At 38.3% G+C, this 9,763-nt stretch overlaps 1 non-coding gene across 1 annotated transcript; it reads left to right on the top strand.

Moving 5' to 3' along the window:
* The first annotated feature begins 3,857 nt into the window (after window positions 1-3,857).
* Window positions 3,858-3,967, top strand: LOC121054576. The gene has a single exon (XR_005811964.1). It is a non-coding gene; the product is annotated as a small nucleolar RNA Z279/snoR105/snoR108 (small nucleolar RNA).
* The last annotated feature ends 5,796 nt before the right edge of the window (window positions 3,968-9,763 follow it).

Below are 9,763 nucleotides of genomic sequence, written 5' to 3'. Positions count from 1 at the left end.
AAGGCATAATAATTTTTTGATATATCTTCCATTCGGGTTATTTTTGTAAATAGGATTAAGAGGATTAGGATCTAGTATATGTAGTTTTCTTTTATTTTGATCCAATATAACCAGAATAAAGGTTCCACCCTGTTCTATTGGTACGAGAATCTGCAAAAGGTTATCCATTAAGATAGATACAAACATACACAAATACGAGGAATGTTTATATCAATCATACCGATTTGCATCTTGCAATGTTATAGTCAGTTTTGGACCAGCTACAAACTGTCTTTGCCAGTTCAACAATATCAAGATTTTGATGAAATTTTGGGTGTTGACCAAATCCAACACTAATCTGTATGATATAAACAACATTAGTTTTAAAAACATATGCCAAAAGGGGTTAATATAATTTATATAGTATAAAAATGTTACCCAAAATCGCAAGTCCAGACAATGCTTTGATACGAGAATCTGCAGCAGCATCAGTTCAGCTATTAAGCCCCCCATATATAATCCTCATAAGGATATCATGCATACAACTGAAGCTGACAACGTCTAAATAGGTGGATGCGTGTGTGTGTTTTCCATTACAATGTGAATACCAGCAAACAAAAAGTGGGGTAGATATGCAAATCATTTTCGTTTTATGAAGAGAAAAACTCTGTAAGCAATCAGATGTCCACGAATTAAAAATAAAAGACAAATATAAAGAAATTTGAGGTTAAATATAGCTGGTTATGGAAAATAGGGGAAAAACTATATACACGGTGTGGAGGCGGCGGCGGAACCGGCGAGGAAGAGGCAGCAGAGCACCTGGCGCAGAGGAGGCGGCCTCGGCACCTGGCGCAGAGGAGGCGGCGGCGGCACCCGGCAGAGAGCAAAGGTCACGTCCTCACAAAGCAGAATTGAGCTGTGAAATTGAACTTTTGTTATATTATATAAATTCAAGTCATGCATTTAAGCACATAATCTGAATTTAGTGGTATATCTCTGTAGCTCAGAAAAAACAGGACTTTACTTGCTGCTAATTATCGTAAATGAGCATACACATTATTCTCAAAATTTTGGAAATTAACACAATGGATCAAAACTGAAATCTTCAGTTGTAATAACATCTCTGAAATTTTGCTACTGGGGAAAAGGAGATGGTGTTGTGTAACCTTGGATTGATAGGAGAGGAGGTGGCGTCCAACGTGGGCGATGGTGGCAGTACAGTTATACTATATTAACCTGATAAAAAAACGGATGAAATCAGAATAATGTATGCAAAAACAATGCTCGATCAGTCGGGAATCACCCATATTTTTTAATTTAATCACTCAGTGTTGACTTTAATCACTTAATGTTGACTACAATAGAATGCAGATAAAATTCTAAAACAACCTAAATCTATATAAGTGATCCATTTTTATATATGCTGGTTAAGTCATTAGTTATATCCAAATAAATCTAAGGAACCATATGGCAAAGCTTAGTGTTGACTTTAATCACTTAGTGTTGACTACAATAGAATGCAGATAAAATTCTAAAACAACCTAAATCTATATAAGTGATCCATTTTTATATATGCTGGTTACGTCATTATAGTTATATCCAAATAAATCTAAGAAACCATATGACAAAACTTTGTGTTAACTTTAATCACTTAGTGTTGACTACAATAGAATGCAGATAAAATTTTAAACAACCTAAATCTATATAAGTGATCCATTTTTATATATGCTGGTTACGTCATTAGTTATATCCAAATAAATCTAAGAAACCATATGGCAAAGCTGCATTTTTGGCAGATGGGATGCCCGACAGCATGTATAGTAGTGTTCACTTGTCTGCATAGCTCCCTTATCGTACCCATATATCATCGACATTCAAGATCAAAATCAGTCAAACTAACCTGGACATTTTCAACCTAAAAATCAATCAAGCTAACCCTAACTAACTTTTCATTGCACTGGAGTACAAGCGGAGAGCAGATGATACAATCTTGTGACAGTTGAGGAGTAGAGGAGGAAAGAATACCTGGTTGGCGACGGGAACGGGGCGCTGGCGGTGGAGAAGCGGCAGACAGCAGCAGCGTAGGCTGCAGTGGGGACTGGGCGGCGGCGGTGACGGACGGAGGCATGGAGAAGTGAAGGCGAAGGAGACGACGGGGACTAGGCGGCAGATGGCGGCGACAGACGGCGGAATCGGTGGCGGACGGAGGCACGGAGAAGCGGCGGCAGAGGCGGCCTACCCGGCTGCGTGCGTGCGACCGAGGGAGGGAGCCCGTGTAGAGGGCTACGGCGGCGGCCTCGAGGTAGAGAAGGAGGCGGCGGTCCCGGCATAGAGGAGACGGCGGCTGGACGATAGGCGGCGACAGCGGGAGGGAGCGGAGTGGTGGCGGGTAGGGTTTGGGAGGCGGCCGGGTGTAGGGCGCTGGGGACGGGAGGGAAGCCGTCGGAGAGAGTGGCGGCCGTGGCGGCAGGGCGACCGAGGGAGCGCGACGGAAGGAGCGGCGGCGGCTAGGGTTTGGGAGGCAGGCGGAGGGGGGTGCGCACGCGGGATATGACGGAGGGAGGCATAGCTGATCTCGGCCGTCCGATCCAAATAGATTGATTCAGGCCGTTAGCCGTTAGATCTATCCAATGAGTAAATGAGTAAACTGAGTTGGTGCACTATAGGGTAGATCTAATTGTTCTCTTTGCCGTTGTAATAGGATGGCGCTATTCTGAATCTGGAAAGACAAATCAATTATCTGTTTGCAAGTTATACTTTTAGAAGCTTGGTGATTCCTTCGTGATTTCCTTTTCTTGATCCAATTTCTGCCTCATGATTGCATGAGGTTTCTCTACATATTACGTAAGTCAAATAAGAGAGAAATATATTCAACTTGGTCTGGACAGTTGGGCCTTTGTTCTGTGCATTAGAAGAGGGCCGCGTTCGTTAGGATGATAGATAAGTTACCTTATCCGGCGCGGAAAACGTAGTAATAGATTAGTATATAATTAATTAATTATTAATTATTAAAAAATATGAAATAGTCTAATATGATTTTTGAAGCAACTTTCCTATAGAAATTTTTTGCAAAAATACACTGTTTAGTAGTTTAGGAAGCGTGCGCATGGAAAACGAGAAAGATAAGATAACTTAGCTGGACTGCCGAACGCTGCCGAGGAGGGTTGGAGTATACAGAAGTTCTCACGATATTGTTGATGCATTTTATCTACTTTGCTGAATCTATATTCAAAAATTATGAATTTATATATTTCCATCACAACATATCTGATCAAGTTATTTAGAAGCCCAAAAAAAGTTTATTATCAGTACATACAGTATTCGACCAATCAAATAAAAACACCTTTCCAAATTCAAAAAATAAATAGTGTTTATTTTTTAAAATTACCATTAAATCAATATTTATAATCGGTACCACAAATATTTTCAACATTCGCTGCACATATTTCGATAGGGATGAAATTTCTAAATTTTAGTTTATTCTAAAAAAGTCAGCATTGTATTGAAGTTTACACTAAATAGTTGAATTCATTAATATAAAAATTTCCGTATCATTTACAAAAATAAAATAAAATTGTATTGTTAAAGCCCGTTGCAATAAAATAAAATTATATGGTTAAAGTCCGTTGCAACGCACGGGCATTTGCTAGTATGTATATATACATATATATATATATACATATATATTAATTTGATATATCTTTAATATATATATACACTTATTTCTAGAGGAAATACACTGTTCGGCAGCAGAGATTTTGAAAGTGTAGGATCGGTTTAGTCCCACCTCGGCGGGTGATAGAGAGGAGGCATCAGGGATAGGCTATAAAATGAGGCGGATCAAAGCGTGGTAATTCATGATCCTTCAGGCAGTTAAAGGGAGATGAGGAGTGGTAAAATTTCGCTATTTTTTACTGCGAGAGGGGTGCCCGCCCCAGCCAAGCCTGTTACGATAAATGGGGCATCCCCGTTTCTACCATCTGATCCCGAAAACTTTATTAATATTGCGAGTTCTGAAAACTTTGTTAATATTGCGAGTTGTTTTGACCAGGAGTTTTCATCGAATTTCAGGTTTTGTTTTGTTAATGGCTTGAAAACCTTTTGATTTCTTAATGGATTGCGAGTTTTTTTATAAATAATACCATTTGAGTGGAAAATGCAAAACTGTGGATCTGAGGTGGGAAATTGCAGACATTGAATATTAAAATGTATTGAGTGATAATAGGAGTGAAATAATAATATAAAATTAATGGTTTTATGAATATACCAACTATATTACATTAATCTGGTGATAACAATATTTGTTACGGACAAACTCTTTGTATCATAATTAGTGGGTGTTCGTATTTATTAGGTGTTCATATTTATTATGGTATTTATTATGAACGAACTCTTATCCAGTGTCGTAATAGTTGGTGTTCATATTTATTATGGACAAACTCGTATTCAGTACTGGGATAGTGGGGTAGATTTAACTAAATATACCTTTGTGCATAATACATTTATCACATAGAATCAGACGCCAATGTGAGATGTGGTTAGGTTGCTACATCATATGTTTTTGCTGTTGAACAAGGGCTAAGAAGTTCACACTAAATATAGTTATAGTGGTGAATATGGTTGGAAATAGAGGGTAGTGGAAATTTTATATAACGGTAGTTAGAGAAAATATGTTAATGCGACCGTAGGATGATGGTAGGCTATTATGGCATTACTCGTAAGGAGGAAACCAATCGTGAGACATTTAGGGGAGGCAATCAATATGGAAGTTGACCAAGAAGCCGTTGAACCTATGTAAGAGGTTTGTGTCCCTTGTGCGACTTTTACTATTATTGCGATGGAAGAGCCGATTATTTAATCCTGTGTTGATACTTGGAACGATGGCTCAGATGGTGAAGACTTGAATCCCCTTTGTGCCCAAATGCAAGAGAGGAAAATGAAGCTACAATGGAACAAATAAAAATGGATAATGAGGAGTTCCAAACTATGTTGGTGGAAGGACGCGATACGCAGAGTGGGATAAAAAAAGTAGATTTATCGGAGGAGTGGACAACTATTCCGTTGAGTTGTTTAACCGTCAATAACGGTGGTAGCTCCATCTAGCTATACAACTATGAACAGACTAAAGCTAGCCAAATCTTTCATGACAAGGGCATTTGCAAGATGTAGTAAAGAGATGTACATTTTTGCAACGAAGAGAGTTTAGGGTCAACATGTCTAATAAGATAACATATGATGTGAAGTGTACCAGGCGAGGATGTAGCTGGAGAGCACACGGTTACAAGCCATAATATGATAATTTATGGGTGGCTCAATAGTTGTGGAGCACATGTGTAAGTTATAAAATAGTATATGACATGACAACAAACTTTCAACGCTTTATTTGTCACGTGCTATGCTATATCTCGCATAGTAAGCACCATTGGTGCTATATAATGCTAACAAGTCCCCGCTTTACACCTCACTACACAAACGAACCTCGCTCTCCACCTCATTTTTCAACTATGATGCCTAAAAGAGGTTTCTGAGAGAACCCAGAGTAGAGAATGGATCCATGTGCTTGGCTATTGCTGCCATGGAATGACCGTCTATTGTGCTTATGTGGTGATCGATGCCATCTTAGAGCATCTCCGAACATAGATACTACATGTAGGAGGTACTAGTATTGTCGAAACTTTTCTCGGGAGGTATGGATTGTAATCCACTACCGTGTCAATTTGTCCCGTTGCAGTCTATCTATTGAAACTATTTATTTTGAGGACCCAGAGTAGAGAAGGGATCCATGTGCTTGGCTATTGCTGCCATGGAATGACTATCCATTGTGCTTATGTGGTGATTGATGTCATCTTAGAGCATCTCCAACCATAGATACTACGTGTAGGAAGTATTTGTATTGCCGAAACTTTTCTCAGGAGATATGGATTGTAATCCACTACTGTGTCAATTTGTCCTGCTGCGGTCTATCTATTGAAACTATTTATTTTGAGGACCCAGAGTAGAGAAGGGATCCATGTGATTGGCTATTGCCGCAATGGAATGACCGTCCATTGTGGTTATGTGGTGATCGATGTCGTCTTAGAGCATCTCTGACCTTAGATACTACATGCAGAAGGTACTGGTATTGCCAAAACTTTTTTTGGGAGTAGGGATGAAAACGGATCGAAAACAGACGGAAACCACCTTTACCGTTTTCGTTTCCATATTCTTTTCGAAATCAAAATCAAAATCGGAAACCACGGATATGAAAACGGAATCGAATATTATCGAATACGGTAATGGATATTTATCGTATTATAAAAACTCTCAAACTGAGGTTTTAATTTTATTTCTAAAACAATAGATCAAATTTCAAACATTAGCAACTAACCACAACATTTTTTTATCATTACAACCAAGTTCATAAGTTACCTTGTTAATGATTGTCTAAATTCCAAATAAAGACTATATTGACAAATTATTATAGTAAATACAAATCACTCAAATTATTATAAAAGTTCACATATGATATTATAAAATAAAATATGTATCATAAAATTTGATACAAAGTAAAGTGATTTTATATGTTTTTTGATTAAGGACTTAAGGCTAGCTTGCTGAAGTGGGCTGAGCCATTTTGGTTGATATTATGAATTTATGTCATATAGGCCTGCAGAAAAATTCCGGAAAGTTTTTGACTAATTCTGATTTCCGACAGATAGTGTCCTTACTGTATCCGTTTCTGTTTCTGAGAAAAAAATTCCGAATCCATTTCCGTTTCCGATAAATTCCAAAAAAATTCCGACCGACGATTTCCATTTCCGAAAACTGGTTTGAAATCCGAAAAGATTCCGAACCATTTTCATCCCTACTCAGGAGGTATGGATTGTAATCCATTACCATATGAATTTGCCTCGCTGCTGTCTATCTATTGGAACTATTTATTTTGAGGACACACACTATGAGCTGGGCAGTTGGCAATCGATTTAATATGCCAATCTCCACGTGAAGATTAAAAAACGAGGTCGTGAGTCATGTTCAGGGGGTGAGCAGCGAACGCAACAACAAACCAAAAGCCACCAACATCGCATTACCCTACTACATTTTCTTCTTTAATTGCTTTGCCATTGACAATTGTGTTGGTTAGGGAAACATATACTACCTCCATTTTAAAATATAAATATTTCTATACTATACATTTAGCATAGATTCTCTCTTAAACAATACAATGATTTCCTTTCCAAGCATCCGATTGACTTTGGAATCAGTATAAAAATATTCATATTGTGATATAAAATTTGAATCCTAGAAAAAAATTATATTTTGAGAGAGAGGTTGTACTAATAATATACACCTTTGCATTAATTGCCTAATTCGGCACATCTTGAATCAGACAACGCCGGCGCCTAGCGCGTGTTGCCAACTGCCTACAATCGGCATGACTAATTGGTACTAAGATTTTAGATTACTACAAATTAATCCAGTCCTTCCGTGTACTAAGAAGATATTCCTCTATAAAATTGATATTTGTACCATCATTTGTGGATTTGTATCAAGAAATGTCAATAGTAAAATGCAAGGTATTAAAGGCCCCTATTTGTAGTTTCAGTCGGCCACAAAAACCTCAAGACTGAGCTTGATAAACGCTTTATACTCATATAATGTATACATGCGTACATACCTATATAAACTTATCCAAGAGACTACCTCACATATCTTAAGATTGACGAAATTACTATATGTACTTCGATAGGCGCATCATATATTATTGAACTAATAATTAGACGTAAATACAAACACCCGAGCATATCTTAGGATTAACGAAACCACTATATGTGCTTCGATGGGCACGTCATATATTATTGAACTAATAATTAGACATAAATACAAACACCCGTGTGGAGAGACTTAAACCTACGTGGGAAGGTTCTACTTGTGTGATGAATTAACCGTAGCGCATGAACTTAATAGAAAGATTAATTATTTTTCATTTAAAATGAGGGAATTGTAAGAATTGCAAACAAGACTTTGATTTAAAAATGAAAACAAGTAGGAAAAATTCATGCCATTCATAGCCCTAAATATGGCTCACAATATCAACTGGATCCAAGAGATGGGGTTAATTAGCTTATCTATATTGGCGCTAGCATATAAAGCGACGACCATGGTAGAGGGACTTCCACATATGTCCGACACATTATATGATAGCTCCAACGGTCCTAGCTAAGTTCTAGGGCTGGGCTTTGGATCTTATCTACAATTAGAGTTCTAAAAATCTTTAGTCCTAAATGTTAAATATTTATGAGTAGAGAAAGTATACAGTAGCTGATAGACTGGTATGTAACTATCAATTGGCGTAGTAGTTTGAAAATAATCCATATGAAGTGCCATATTGATTGATAGAATTCCAAACATTGTTGTTGGAAGATGGTTTCATGAAGATGGAACTAGCAGCAGAGAGCTAAGTAACAGTCAAATGGAACTTTCCAAAAAAAGAGGTTTACCAATGGAATGAGGGTCTAAGAATTCGGTAATTTTGACTGCTTTTGACTAAAAGGTACTAGATTCTAGAGTGGATAATTGGACCTGAGAGTCCGTGGCAAACTGGCAATTGGGAAATTACATGTGGTGTGGGTCAATCTTCGGGGGGTGCCAGATGAAATGAAGGATTATTTGGGGTTATGTGAAGTGGGATCATACATGGGATGAGTGTTGACATTGAAAATAATTACCAACGTGTCACACATGAAGACCTGGGAATCACTTCTTAGAACATTCCAGTGCAGACCTAAATTCTTAGAAATCGGGCGTGCCAGTCAATTTGATCCTGTAACTGACAAGATATAACATGGAAAAGCAGTTAAACCGAAACTGCTATCAGCTGGACGGCTGATACCGTTTCAGGACCCTAACCGATGAGCTAGACAATCGACTTTACAGGAGTTTCATGATGGTGTATGAAAATATGCCCTATCGGCTAAATTATGAGTAGGACAATCACCAAGTGGCTCAATCAACTAACTAATTTTAAAAGATCAGACTTAACCAAGACAGCTTCGAGATTAACCAGCCGATTAGATTGATCTGGTGTTTATCGCACATGCAGTTAGCAGCCGATAGAAGACTAAACATGGAATCTGTGCTGGAATTGGCATAGCTAATACCATGTCGACGAGAACGTTACGGGTTTTATGGTTAGCCTAAATGGTGACATAAAATTCGTGATTTCTCACGTTTAGGGAATCAACGGTGCACCCGTGATTAGGGTCTGAGCTGTATTTACACAGGCACTGCTTAATATCGCCCATGGCACTTAAATGTGCTTTTTAGCCTGTGCCTAAACTTTGAGTAAACCTAAACATACTCGGTACTAACTGCTCGGCTATAACGGTTAAGCTAGTCAGCATGACCTACCTCTCGGGCAAGATAATTGTAATTATCTGTTTGAGAAAACATGACAATTATATATCTCCAAACCACTCGGGTTCAAATCACTCAGAAAGAGCAACCAGAACCAGTACCACTCGGGTCCGAAAGCACTCGGAACAGTGCTGCTCGAGGCGAGACTCGATATTTTGAGGGATGCATTTACGTAACAGCCCATAGAAGACTCTATGTTTAATTGTTACGCATTTAAGCATAGAGTCAGGGGCTACACCTATTAGGTGCATCTTCGATGCACCTAAGATTTTTATACAGTCCATGTAAGATTCTATGTTTAATTGTTATGCACTTAAGCATATAGTTGGGGCTACACCTAGTAGGTGCATCTTCGACGCACCTATCTTTTTCCTTCATTCGAGAGCCA

Source organism: Oryza brachyantha, chromosome 5, assembly GCF_000231095.2.
Source record: "Oryza brachyantha chromosome 5, ObraRS2, whole genome shotgun sequence".
NCBI lineage: Eukaryota > Viridiplantae > Streptophyta > Magnoliopsida > Poales > Poaceae > Oryza > Oryza brachyantha.
The sequence above is the reverse complement of the archived record's forward strand: the minus strand, read 5'-3'. Positions and strand labels throughout refer to the sequence as shown.